This window comes from Mixophyes fleayi, chromosome 6, assembly GCF_038048845.1.
Source record: "Mixophyes fleayi isolate aMixFle1 chromosome 6, aMixFle1.hap1, whole genome shotgun sequence".
Taxonomy (NCBI): domain Eukaryota; kingdom Metazoa; phylum Chordata; class Amphibia; order Anura; family Limnodynastidae; genus Mixophyes; species Mixophyes fleayi.
In genome coordinates, this window is record NC_134407.1 from 52,040,194 (window position 1) to 52,053,851 (window position 13,658).

The 13,658-nt window shown below is 40.2% G+C and overlaps 1 protein-coding gene across 2 annotated transcripts in view; it reads right to left on the minus strand.

Annotated features, from left to right (window-relative positions):
- LOC142161173 (sorbin and SH3 domain-containing protein 1-like) overlaps positions 1-13,658 on the minus strand; it is a 283,529-nt gene that overhangs the window by 239,446 nt on the left and 30,425 nt on the right. For both annotated transcript variants that reach the window (XM_075216482.1, XM_075216484.1), the window contains exon 2: positions 10,713-10,784. The gene's annotated coding sequence lies outside the window, so the exon portion shown is untranslated. The remainder of the gene's footprint in view (positions 1-10,712; positions 10,785-13,658) is intronic.

Consider the following 13,658-nt stretch of genomic DNA (forward strand, 5'->3'; position numbering starts at 1 on the left):
TATGTGGGTGGAATGTAGGCTATTCATTTGATGGAGTGTAGGTAGGGGCCAAGTCTATAATGGGTGCTATTTTATGTGTGGGGTGTTGGTGGGGCAAATTCATTTATTGGGGCAGCAGGGTGGCTTATTGGTTAGCACTTCTGTCTCACAGGGCTGCGGTCATGAGTTCGATTCCCGACCATAGACTTATCAGTGCAGAGTTTGTATGTTCTCCCCATGTTTGCGTGGGTTTCCTCCGGGTGCTTCGGTTTCCTCCCACACTCCAAAAACATACTAATATGCTGCTATCAAATTGATCCTAGTCTTTCTGTCTGTGAGTGTATGTATCGTAGGGAATTTAGACTGTAAGCTCCAATGGGGCAGGGACTGATGTGAGTGAGCTCTCGGTACAGCGCTGCAGAATTAGTGGCGCTATATAAATAGCTGATGATTTATTGGTAGGGCAGTTTAATTTAATAGTGGGGTGTATAAATTTAGGATGGAGTGATAGAACGTTTAAATTTAAAGCTGGTGTGGTTTCGGACTGTTTATTGAATGGGGGCTGAGTTTAATGAGGAGGGGTATTTATTAGATGTGAATATGAATTATTTAATGAGGGAGTTGTTTGTGGGATGTGGTTATACTTATTTAGCATAACTGCTATTCATTTACTGCTGGGGCTGTTTAGAGGGAGGGAGGGAGGGAAATAGTTTTCCCCATGTACTAAATAAATCTATTAACTTAGTCAGCATATCGATGCCGACTACCCCGACAAGACTTACCCCGACGTCTTCACAGCGAACGGCTCCTTCCCGACCAGGCTCCAGGACGACAGATAACAGACTGCAAGGCATCGCGATGAATGAAGAAGCCGGCGAGAGCTGTTATCGGTGCTGTTAAGGGGGCAATGTAAGTATGCGGGCATGGACAATGTACAACTCTTTGCAAAGTACATTGTCCATGCCTGCATACTTACATTGTGTTTTGTGTTTTGTTATGTAGGTATATAAAGTAAGCGAAAAAAATAATTAGCAGACTTATCATTGTTTTTATCTTGTAATTTGTATGACCTCAGAATAAATTTATTAGTAAATGGGGCTGAGTATCAATGTCTTTTGAACTTTCTTTGGAATCATTAAAACTATAAACATATATATTAAAACTGCAGAAACACATACACATATACACACACATATATATATATATATATATATATATTTACGTCAGGCTACAAGGTTGGACAACTTATATACACACACACACACACACATATATATTTATTACACACACACAGCATTTTCCCTTTAAAGACACATGGACCAATCGCATGCACATATGTAATAAATGTGTATAAATAGGTGATTGGACTAGCTAGGTGATTTCATCCTTTAGTTATGAGCCAATCAATTGTAAGCCTGATATATATTTGCAGACATTTATGCGAGACATGTAAGATATATCTATATAGATATACATTACTACTTCTATAGTAAAGAGAATAAAGATAAATATAAAGATTCCGCAACAAGTCATACAAAATTGCACATGGATAAACTTATCTGTACGATATTCATGTTAGCATAGCCCCAGAGAGCACATTCCGATATATAAAAGCTGTACCTCTAGGTGCATAGAAACTGCTTTTGGGATGGAGAGCAGATTGCAGATCCAGATTACTTCCGTATGGAGCCCTAGGCCACATGCTGGTTTGGGGCCCCCTTTCAATCCTCCGTTTTAATTTTGTATGCTTTATTTTTTTTATTTTTTAAACAGAGAAGAAAAAAAAATGGAATAATCAGGGCCCATCAGTGCCAACTGGGCCCTAGCAGGAGCCTAGGTTGCCTAATGGATAATCTAGCTTTGGTAGAAGGTCTACTTGTATATAGAGGTGTAGTCAAACATTTAGCTGCCAAGCAAAAATTGCGAAGTAACACAAAAGTGAGGATTTTGCTGCAAAATGTGACAACCATGTGACTTAGATAGTTGCCAGGAATTTTCACATTGCAACCAATAGGCTTTGCGAGTGCTAATGTGAAGTAATTTTCTGCACTTTCTTACAAAATGTTTGACAGGTAATAAAATAAATTAAATATGTAAAGTCTCTGCTTTTGAGAATTTCATTAGGAAAGAATAAGGAAGTCTAAATAGCCTGAAATTTGAAAAATATTTAGAATCTTCACGGATATTATTTACTAGTCAGCAAAAACACATTTGTAAAAAAAAATTCCTCAATTACAAATTCAGTATATTATAATACATAGCACCACACTAATGTATTTACACATCAGCCCTTAAAAGCACTCAGTACATTCAGTTCTGTTATAAATAAGTAAAACAGAACTAATATCATAATGTTATACATTCAAACTTTTCACTGTTCGCCTCCGGTAGATCCCAGAGGGGAGGTGAAGAAGTGTGAGAAGGGGGAGGGAGGGGGGGTGCGTAACTTTTAATACATTAAGTATGGATGTAAAGTTCACAGTCCTGTCTTACCTGAATTTTCTACCTCAATTTTGTTAAAATGTAAATATACACCTATTTGGGAGCTCTCTCGGACTCCAGAGAGAGCAGGACAACTTCCTGGATCATGCCCCGTTCGTTCGGTGGGGAGGGAGCGGGGCTAAATGTGTCATCCTGGCCCCGTCCCCTGCTGTGATAGGGAAAACTGACAGCGTTTGATAGGGGGGGTAGAGCCTAATTATGCAAATCTCATGACCACACCCCCATGACAGAGCCACCTCCCAGACAGCTTGATGCCAATGTTGGCAGGTATGACCTATTACCAGCATTTAATAATCTATTTGATAAAAGTAAGTAGAACTGGTTTTGCATGGAAGTCTACGCTATTTCCAGAGTGACATATTTACATACTGTTCCTATACAGTGCAGCCCTGGACATATCACAATATCTTCTACCCTTACAGCTCTGCACACACTGACTAAAACAACCCACTCTAAACATGGCAGAACCCAGCTGTCTGGAAGTGGATGTTCTGCAATTAACACCAAGGCATGCTCTAAAGGAAAGAGCTCTAAAGGAAAGATTGGGTGACAATGGCCGAGAGATTAATAAAATTAGCCAGAAGTCTATTGTCTTCTGGAAGATTTGCAACATCTGCTGTAAAAAAATACATTTTTGCATCATCAACTGGGTAATATGTATTTACTTTATTACTTCTTATAGTTTATTTAATAGGAACTGGAGGTGGTGATGTGGACTTGAAGATGCCATAAAATGAGAATGCTGTACATTTTGTAAATATGTTTTTTAAAATAATGACTTTTTTTTTTCTTTTCTTTTTTTATAGCTATTTGCCTTTATGAACTGACCTCCTGTATGAGTTCTATTCCAGAGCTCTCCTGGTATAGTTCTCCCACACAAAAAGACTAGCATGTGAAAAACTTAAATAATGTATCAGTCAATAGTCTCAGAGTACATTCAGGTACAGATAACTGTTACACATTTGCATGATCACTGGGAATCCCTAAACTCGCTTTCATGTACCTGCAACTCAGCTTCAAATGCCTAAATGTTTATTAACCCCACAAAGTCCAACAATAAGGATAGACGTGACACTTGTAAGTAATTAACATTTGTTTTTCCATCTCCCGTACCAATTTACAAATTAAAGAAAAAAAAAAAAACCAGGACTACAGGAAGCCAGACCATAAACACAACATATGGAGCAGCAAAAATGAATATTCACAAAATGTATAAGTAAAGTTATTTGCTTTTTTGTTAAGGAAACCCAGCACTAGATATATGTGTTTTATTGGAGAATAAATATCCTCTATACAAAGTAGTCTTATGGAAAATAGCAGAACACTTATGTTATAGTCTATCAATATTAAGGTGTTATATCAGAATTGTTTAATCTGTAATTCCTTAATGTTCAGAGCTGTAACAGCCAATCGTGAGCAATGTTCATCTCGCATTAATGCAATGTGTCTATACCATTCTAAATGTTCTTCGTACATAGTCTACCCAATTTAACTATATGTAGTGTATTAGAATAGATTTTTTTTTTATTTATTTTTTTTAATAAAAGGGAAGACTGCAAAAACATCAGTGTAATGAATATGACAATACGATGGATAGAATGAAAACTGCATGGATCCAGGGGTCCATGGATACCAGCATCCTGTGTGGAGCTTTCGACAGATTACCGAGTCAGTAAACATTAAGCAAGTATGCAGCACTTTTCATGTATTGCTCTGTCATGCACCTATTTCTGCACTGACCCATCAGTTATTTATTGTAAAACACATGAACTTGTTGGCTGGGAGGGCAGTCTACTGGAGTAACATTGTTTACGCACCTAGTTATACATCCACATACAAAAATGAAATTTTGTTTTGGAGGAACAAGATAATTTTAGGGATGCATTCCTTGTTTATTGGGGACGGAGCATTGACTGTTCCGTACATCAGGACTTGATTATCACTCGTATTCAGGAAGAGTGGAGACCAGGCCTGGGCCTATAGTTACCAATGTTAAGTTCTCATTTTCCAGGTGCATCTTATAGGGCAAAGTTGCAATGTAATTATAACATTCAAACAAACAAAAAGGAAACATGTAATAAAGACAGCCCTATGTCTCTAACTATAACAATTAATATAAAACATAAACAAGGCTTAACCAAGAAGTATTTTAGGAGAAAAAGGAAAACCAGGACCACCCCTCCAATAATTTCAACAAGTGGTAGCAGGATGTCCTCTGAAGTGATGTTTTTACCCTTTCCACAAAGTGCAAACCCACAGAGCAGTTTTAGTGGATCAGTTCTAAAATATGAATGATCTTGTGCCCTGTTATGCTCAAGGATGTTTTGTGACTGCATATTTTATGGTTCATGAATGACCTTTAACTCCCCAATAGGTGCTAAAAAATGTTTGTGCAGCATAGGTAGATTGTAATAATAATTTGTTATTGAGATATTGGTGGATATAAATGTAACTTATTACTAGGTTAGCTTAATCAGAGAAATATTAGACCGTTATTTTATCTGCACCTGAATGGCAGTTCTTCCATACATCTACTTGGGCCGTCCTTACAGTAAGGAATCCCACAGGATTGCCTTCAATAATGTGGAAACAGACAACACTTCCATATTCAGGTTTGGACCTTGCGTGCAACAATGACCAGGAACATAGTGACATCATGGTCATTTCATCAATATAAGGAGGTCATTTGCTGGTTTATTTCCAGTTCAGAACTGGGGAAAAATCCATTGCTTTATATGAATATACACTTACTCAGTATCCTGGGGCTCAAACGTAAGGCCCTGTGACCCTTCTCAACCATGGAATCTGTTGGTACTCCAGAGGTGTTGGCTTGCACCTTGCATTTTCCCAAGCACTACTCGAATAATAATTTTAAAAAATACACTCCCAAAAGGTTCCAAACCCATTGAATGCTGGAAATTTGAAGCACTGTGCTGACCCCAGGCACCTGGTCATATTGTGCCGTTTTGTCATTATGTTCTACATACTGTGTTGTGTAGCATCTGACTTATGTTGCCTTATGATGAAATAGCATCCCTACAAATAATGAAGTTAGAGAAGCACGAAACGCGAGAGGGCATCTCGTTGGGGAAGTGTTCTTGCCACAAAATGTGTAAAGTGCAGAGTAGTGACCAACCTATAGAAAGGATGTTTGGGGATGTACTCTCTGCTCTGGTTATCCCTTTGTCTTCTCCAGTCTACTCTCTCTGTGTCTTCTGCAGATTATCTTTAAATAACTCCTGCATCATTGTACTTTCCTGTCTGTCCCTGCAAAAATCTAAACCATCTCCGGTACAGCTCACCTGCCTGGTGAGCAGGACATATATGAACTGGCTAAGCTTATATTTCAATAAAGGCAATGCACTAGTACAGTGTTAGGATTCATTGATTGCTATATGCAGAAAGGCCTACACATCCCAGATGGTAGGATTTTACATTTCGCAATGTAGAATGATGGTGTTAGAATGGTTTCCTGCTCATCTGGGGAACCTTTAAACAGTTGCTAACTGTTCTGTGTTTGCAATGTGAAACCTGTTTAGTTGAAATGTTAAACCATTTCTATATAAAAAAAAAAATAAAAAAAAAAATACTCAGATGCAGGTGTCTTAAATGTGACTCAAGCCGGCCATATGTTGTGATTTATTTTTCTTATTTGGTCCCTGTAGACCAAATTGTAATAATTCCATCTGTTTGCTGGTACAAAAAAGCAGGATCTGCCAGATCAATTTGTGATAGATCTGGCTGGCCGACGACCCCAATGGAATGGGTTTGGAGTCATCTTTTGATCAAACTTAGTGATACTTTTCGCAATCCAGACATTTGGCCAAATGCCCGAATAACTAGAATGTCCAGTTTTGTTTTTCACATGTATGACAACATTGGCTAAAGATCACACAAATTCTTTGAAAGTTGTATAACACACTTTAAAAAAAATATATAGAAATAACCTATTGTATATATGAAGCATGACTGTAAAATGTACTGTTCAATCTCAATCAGAATTTCCATTTCAGCATTGAAAGTGTAATTTTAGTTTCCCTCCAAAATATCCACATTGCTTATACAGAGCTAATATAGTTCAAAATGCTTTAAGCGTAAAAACACTAAAGGGTCCATTTCTTAATATCTTGTGATAGCTTTGCTTTCCTATAGAAAATCACCTATCACTATAATTTATTATTGAAACCTCACTGAGGCAGCTGCGAGATACTCCAGAGCGGTAAGAGTTAATTTACCTCTACAACGGTCCAGTCTGATGGGATATGCGCATATGTTCCCCCTGTTTTTACCAGAGTTAATGCTTTTTAATGAATAATAAATAAATGTCAGTTTATCACTATTCGCGGGGTATAAAACAATTTTGTTTTCTAGAGGTGCTTTGCCATTCTCCATTAATGGCGCACACAGAGGTCATACAGATAATAAGGAAAGACAGGGGAGTGTGACTTAAGGAGACAGGGGGACAGTGGCTTAAGGAGACAGGGGGACAGTGGCTTAAGGAGACAGGGGGACAGTGGCTTAAGGAGACAGGGGGACAGTGGCTTAAGGAGACAGGGGGACAGGGGACAGTGACTTAAGGGGACAGTGGCTTAAGGAGACATGGGACAGTGGCTTAAGGAGACAGGGGGACATGGGACAGTGGCTTAAGGAGACAGGGGGATAGGGGAGTGTGACTTAAGGAGACAGGGGGACAGGGGCTTAAGGAGACAGGGGGACAGGGGACAGTGGCTTACGGAGACAGGGGGACAGTGGCTTAAGGAGACAGGGGGACAGTGGCTTAAGGAGACAGGGGGACAGGGGACAGTGGCTTAAGGAGACAGGGGGACAGGGGACAGTGGCTTACGGAGACAGGGGGACAGGGGACAGTGGCTTAAGGAGACCAGGGGACAAGACAGGGGACAGTGGCTTAAGGAGACCAGGGGACAAGACAGGGGACAGTGGCTTAAGGAGACCAGGGGACAAGACAGGGGACAGTGGCTTAAGGAGACCAGGGGACAAGAGACAGTGGCTTAAGGAGACCGGGGGACAGTGGCTTAAGGAGACAGGTGGACAGGGGACAGTGGCTTAAGGAGACAGGTGGACAGGGGACAGTGGCTTAATGAGACAGGGGGACAGGGGACAGTGGCTTAATGAGACAGGGGGACAGTGGCTTAAGGAGACAGGGGGACAGGGGCTTAAGGAGACAGGGGGACAGGGGCTTAAGGAGACAGGGGGACAGGGGCTTAAGGAGACAGGGGGACAGGGGCTTAAGGAGACCGGGGGACAGGGGCTTAAGGAGACCGGGGGACAGGGGCTTAAGGAGACCGGGGGACAGGGGCTTAAGGAGACCGGGGGACAGGGGCTTAAGGAGACCGGGGGACAGGGGACAGCGGCTTAAAGAGACAGGGGACAGTGGCTTAAGGAGACCGGGGGACAGTGGCTTAAGGAGACCGGGGGACAGTGGCTTAAGGAGACCGGGGGACAGTGGCTTAAGGAGACAGGGGGACAGAGGAGTGTGACTTAAGGAGACAGGGGGACAGGGGACAGTGGCTTAAGGAGACAGGGGACAGTGGCTTAAGGAGACAGGGGACAGTGGCTTAAGGAGACAGGGGGACAGGGGACAGTGGCTTAAGGAGACAGGGGGACAGTGGCTTAAGGAGACCGGGGGACAGTGGCTTAAGGAGACCGGGGGACAGTGGCTTAAGGAGACAGGGGGACAGTGGCTTAAGGAGACAGGGGGACAGTGGCTTAAGGAGACAGGGGGACAGTGGCTTAAGGAGAGCTAGAAGAGATAAGATCTCAGGGACTGTGGGAATCTGGGATAGTTTTTTTTTAACCAGAGGCTTTTCAGAAAGACTAAAGATGTTTTCCAGCAATGCACCTCTATTCAATAGGTTCCTAATTACCTATATTTGTTAATAGAAAGGGAAAGAAAATAAGTGTGATGATGTGCTGCATCTGGGATACTCAGAGAAGAAATATACTGGTATACCCCCCAACTGTCCTGACTGTAGGAATCTGTCCCGCTGTACTGACGGTCGGTACCTTTGTCCCAACTTTTGTATGATCCGTTTCCATGCACTCTGCCACTGGTGCACTCGGCACTGCATGTGAGATCTTATGAGAGGGGAGGAGGCCTTTGAGCAGCCTAGCTCTTCTTATCACCAGGTATGGCCCCAGGAGGAGTGGACATCGGTCACCGAGATGTGGGCAGGTCCCTTTTTTGTGTACACTAAGTCTCAATTAGAGCATTGGAAAAGTTGATAGATAGATATATTTTATTAATTTGCTCATCTGAAATACAGATAGTCCCCCGAGAACACAAATCAACCATTTCTATTTACTTCAAGCACAGCATATGCTGAATACAACACATGTGCTTGGATAAAATGGTTTTAGTGATTTGCTGGACTACATGGATAGAATTAGTTTTGCTGTAACAATCTTAACGTAGCAGACCCAACATTGCCCTCACGACAGGGACTGACAAATGGGCTAAATGTACAACGGTCAAACTACATGAAAGGTTTTCAATATATAATTTCTACAAAGTTAATGATTTTTCCCAAAATTTTTAGTTACTTAAAGATGACTTTTTTTGAAATATGTCAGCGATTAAAGCTTTAGAATAGTAAGTAAATCTTTGACAGGTATATATAAGAAAACTACGCAAGATAAAGCGGAGACACGGAAAATACACCAGCTGCACTGCATCGAAATCTGAATATATACACAATGGCATGTATGCAATTTGTATGTAAATACAAAACTATAATCTGTACTTCTGTAACAATTGATAATTAAGTTCCTAATTCTAAAATATTCTATATACAAAATAATACTGATAGGTACTGATCCCCCCCAACTTCAGACTGAAAACAGGCCCTATCTTACCCTTTTACTGCCATACAAATACAGTTTTGGTGGGACTGGCCCTATTTGTGGATCCCGAAAGAGAGGCTGCTTTGCTAGAATATGAGAGTGGATTGGTGAATCTGGGTGAGGCGTGGCCAGACCATGGGAGGGCGTGTTTGTATACTGATTTTGCTTGAAATATTGGAAGATATTATCTGTTGTGATTTAAAACTTCCTGACTTGTACTATTCAATTACTGAGCCTTCGTTATCAAATCTGGGTGGCTATAAATGACTCGCTGTAGCCCTCATGATATAAACCCAGATTACCTTTATTGCATAAGTATTTTAGGTGTCTTTTGCCAAATACAAGTGGTCTGTCATTTCTTTATACTGTATTCTTTTTTTAACAAAATGTTCAGGATATAGTCTGTTGGTGATGATATACAAATATCATCTGTCATTTGCATATACTTAGTAAACAGGTCACACCCACATTACCATTACTGGATGCAATGCATAAGTATATAGGTGTATACTGCTATCATCATCATCACCATTTATTTATATAGCGCCACTGATTCCGCAGCGCTGTACAGAGAACTCATTCACATCAGTCCCTGCCCTATTGGAGCTTACAGTCTAAATTCCCTAACACACACAGACGAGGGTCAATTTTGATAGCAGCCAATTAACCTACTAGTATGTTTTTTGGAGTGTGGGAGGAAACCGGAGCACCCGGAGGAAACCCATGCAAACACGGGGAGAACATACAAACGTCATACAGATAAGGCCATGGTCGGGAATTGAACTCATGACCCCAACGCTGTGAAGCGGAAGTGCTAACCACTTTGCCCATAAAGTGATAGTTATTATTATATTTTACCCAGCACTGTACAAATAATTTTATTTCATTTTATTGAGCCAGAAGTCCCTGCCCAAATGGAGCTTACAATCTAATTTCCCTACCGGAGGCACACAAACAGACGAGCCAATTTTATCAGAAACCTATCAGTATGTGTTTGGTTTGTGGGAGGATACTGGGGCACAAAGTGGAAACCCATGCTAACACAAGGACAACATACAAATTCCACGTAATTAACACAATGGTCAAAATAGGAAGCAGGCGCCAGCACTGCAAGGTAGCAATGCTAACCACTGTGCCCATGAACATACTAGATTAGAACATATAATTGAGGATACGGTGTTAACAAGTTTTTACTTAATGATTTGCTTTTACAATCACAAAGAAGCCGGCCTTCAGGATCCAGCATCACATCCAAACGTAAATAATAATTGTATAGCGGACACAAACTTCCTATATATCTACTATACTGAAATCATGCAAATTTCTTAACATTATTCCAGTAATTTAATTGCAATAATTGTAGTTTTTACCTTATGTTAAGAGATTTCAGCAAGCAAGAATTTGATGTTGACAATTTCCATAACAATTCTCAGCTGAATGTCCTAAAAGAAAAGAAACACACTTAAATAAGACAATAGCAGTAAAACAATACAAAAAAGAAAAAAGAATGAACTATTAAAGTCAGTTAATATTCCACGCCATGGGAATTAAACTTAAAAATATGCAGCATAAAGACAGCAAAGACATTGTATACCAATATAATAACTAATAGCAGCATTCATAATGTAGTGGACAAAATATTTGAAGAACTTTTAAATACTGCTACATAGTGAATACATTATGAAAAAGAAACTCATAACAGTCATAGGTTCTTGCTTGGAACCCATTTATGAGGCTGTAAGTTGCAAGGCAGGTCTTGATAGAACAGTGGATGTGATGCATTTAAATTTTTTCAAAAGCATTTGATTCTATTCACATACCAGTTTGGTGCATAAAATGAGAATTTTAACAATATTTTATTATTTTACAGTTTGTTATATAGTGCCTACATATTACACAGCGATTTACAGAGAATATTTAATCATTCACATTAGTGCAGAGATGGAACAGCGCATCTACGTCTAGGGGTCTCTTCTGAGCATGTGCAGGCTAGCGCATGTCCCCAGTAACCCAGAATCTGGGGAAACGATTGCTTTGATTTAGTATTATGAGAAGAACCACTCAACCAGAAATGCAAGATGTCTTATCGAAGAATCACAAGTAATTCAAAAACAATACAAATGTTTTTTAAAAAAATTAAAAAATAAGATTGCAGAGGTGCATTTTCCTATTCAAACAAAGACTTTATATTTGTAGATGCATTTAATTACACTGTAACGGTGAATTTCATTTATGAAGCAAATCACATTGTTTTGTCTAAATCGTATAATTGGATGAAAGTATATTGGTTAATATTGTCTTGCTGTGCGATTGCGATCAGTATGCCACGTGCGCAATCGCACGGTAAAATACGCACGCACAAACTCACACTCTAACATTTAGTTATTTATATATTTCATATTTATATAGGTTCCATTCCACAGTGATTTATGAGCAGATAGTATTTAGTTTATTATTAGTTTATATATTATGATTATATGTACACTTTAGTGTTATTTGAGGTTCAGGTTGCAGGAATTGTGTCATGTTTAGTATCATTTTAATCCCCTATTCATCAGCAGTTGTTCGGTTCATTCGCCGAAGAGATGGCACATTGCATACTCTAGTTATTGATGTTAGGGAATAAATTATCAGAGTGATACCAACTGTAATATGCTAATAGACTAGTTGAAACTGGAGTCTTGGTGGGAAAGTCAGAGCACAACCACTGGAGAGGTGACCCCCACCTTTGGATATTTTGATTTGAACTGGCCTATGACCTGCAGCATACTGGGCCTTCCTGATACCTGGACCAATAGAAGCAAGCTACGTCGTCTGCATTATTTTCACTGTAACACTGAGTGTATATAATACTGCTCTAGCCGGTACCAAGTCAGTCTTTTCTGACCACAGTATTCTGGAGTGAAGTACTGTACTCTGGTACCAGTGGGAGCGCAGCTTAGCGAGTGCGGTATGTATGTATCTTTTTGGTATTGGCTGTACTGTATTATAATGATGTATTGAACTGCTAAATTTTGCATCTGCTAAAATAAATTACTTTGTGCTTTGGAAACACAACACAATCGCTTAGACAATGCTTATTTGAAAACGATAGAATTACTTTAATAGTTTTTCACAACTGTCGTCAGAGGGTGCACCATGCCTATTCTCTGCTTTCAATAAACCCCTCCACAAACTATATGTGCGTCTAGATTAACAGGGAGGTGGAAAGATCTGAAGGGTTGTACTGTTCAGAATGCAAGATTGTAACTGTCACATCAAAAATGCAATCTACTACCACTTTAGATCAAACACTTTCATTAAATGAAACTTTTTCATTTCTCTCCAAAAAGACGCTAATTTTAGTCTCATTTATGGTGAATTATCTTTTTTTTTGCCAGGGGTTGGTAACATCTACATACTTTCTTGTTGCAGAATGCTTTTTCAGTTTGGGACACCACAACATACGTAAGAAGTGTTGCATCTCATGCAATCGAGTAGCAAAGATATAAAACTAGGGGTGGGTAACAGGTAGGAACCTTTAGAAGGGGGCAGAATTAAATTCTCAGTATTTTGTCTGTAAACAAGGACAACTGCATAGTGCCACTCCTATAACACTTCAATGCTTGCTACATTGGCTGTGCAGTTACTAGTTATCCCCCTGCAGGTCCACTCATAGCACGGTAACCAAGTGGTTAGCACTTCTGCCTCACAGCGCTGGGGTCATGAGTTCAATTCCCGATCATGGCCTTATCTGTGTGGAGTTTGTATGTTCTCCCCGTGTTTGCGTGGGTTTCCTCTGGGTGCTCCGGTTTCCTCCCACACTCCAAAGACATACTAGTAGGTCAACTGGCTGCTATCAAAATTGACCCTAGTCTGTGTGTGTGTGTGTGTGTCTGTGTATGTTAGAGAATTTAGACTGTAAGCTCCAATGGGGCAGGGACTAATGCGAATGAGTTCTCTGTATAGCGCTGCCGAATTAGTGGCGCTATATAAATAAATGGTAATGATGATGATAGACCCCCTGGAATATTATAATAGTGGGCCCACCTTTACTCAGGCTCCATAGGCTGTTTGCAGATTTGGATCAGATTTATGGTGGTTATATCAAAGATTCAGAGTTCACTTACTGGTACACTGATCTGCTCATTTGAGGAATGATAACGCTGACAGACACCGCCCACACGTCACATGTCCAGCACCATAACAACGCAGTCGTGATTCATAGGGCAGCGCCATTCAATGCCAGCAGCGTATTTTAATTGTGCCATCCCCAAAAGATTACAGCTGTGGTAATAGCAATGGGTCCTGTCATAGCCCCCCCGACATGTGTCGTC